The 1,110-nt window shown below is 18.1% G+C and overlaps 1 protein-coding gene across 1 annotated transcript in view; it reads left to right on the plus strand.

Annotated features, from left to right (window-relative positions):
- The window catches only part of LOC108974234 (leucine-rich repeats and immunoglobulin-like domains protein 3), a 32,252-nt gene that overhangs the window by 26,245 nt on the left and 4,897 nt on the right, over window positions 1-1,110 (plus strand). The window lies entirely within an intron of this gene.

Genomic DNA, 1,110 nt, shown 5'->3' on the forward strand with positions numbered 1-1,110 from the left:
TATACAAAAACTCTGATTTTGGGACTGAGAATGGAAATTGAAAATTTAATTTAAAAAAATTATGATTTTGTAATTGAAAATTCTTGAAAAATTTAATATTTAATTTACAAAAACTTAGATTTAAAACTTAATTTAGCATAATTATGATTTCGGTATTGAAAACGAAATTGAAAATTTTTCAAAAATTTAGTATTTAACTTACACAAATTTTGAGTTTGGGATCGAAAATTTAATATAGAATATTAAAAATCTGTCTCTTATACACATCTAGATGTGTATAAGAGACAGGAAAATTTAATATTCAAAATTTACAAAAATTCTGCTTTTGGGGCTTAAAACGAAAATTGACAATTTTTTAAAATTTAATTTACAAGAACTCTGATTTTGAAATTGAAAATAGAGATTCAAAATTTTTGAAAATGGAAATCAAAATTTTTTTACAATTTAATTTACAAAAATTCTGATTTTGAGAATGAAAATGTTTTTAAATTTAGAAAATAAAATTTTTATCTCAAAATCAGAACTAAATATTTACAAAATAGTTTTTAGTTTAAAGATTTTAGTTTAAATTAAAAAAAAATAATAATTTTCAAAATAAAAGCTTAAATTAAAAAGAATAAAAAGGAAATAATTACATATTTCTAACGGAAACACTATAATTAAAAGTAATTTAATGTAAATCCTGTCTCTTATACACATCTAGATGTGTATAAGAGACAGGAATGGAAATTGAAAATTTAATTTAAAAAAATTATGATTTTGTAATTGAAAATTCTTGAAAAATTTAATATTTAATTTACAAAAATTATGATTTTGGAATTGAAAATTTAATTTGAAAATTTTAATATTTAATTTACAAAAATTTTGTTTTGTGTTTGGAATTGGAAATTGATAATTTAATTTTTTCAATTATGAATTTGGAATTGAAAATGGAAATTGAAAATTCTTGAAAACTTAATTTGCCAAATTCTGATTTCGGTATTGAAAACGAAATTGAAATTTTTTGAAAAATTTAATATTTTTTATTAACAAAAATTTTGATTTTTGGACTGAAAATGTAAATTTACAAAAATTTCGATTTTATGATTGGAAATGGAAATTAAAACTTAT

This window comes from Bactrocera latifrons, unplaced genomic scaffold (genome assembly GCF_001853355.1).
Source record: "Bactrocera latifrons isolate USDA-ARS-PBARC rearing strain unplaced genomic scaffold, ASM185335v1 scaffold_111, whole genome shotgun sequence".
Classification (NCBI taxonomy): domain Eukaryota; kingdom Metazoa; phylum Arthropoda; class Insecta; order Diptera; family Tephritidae; genus Bactrocera; species Bactrocera latifrons.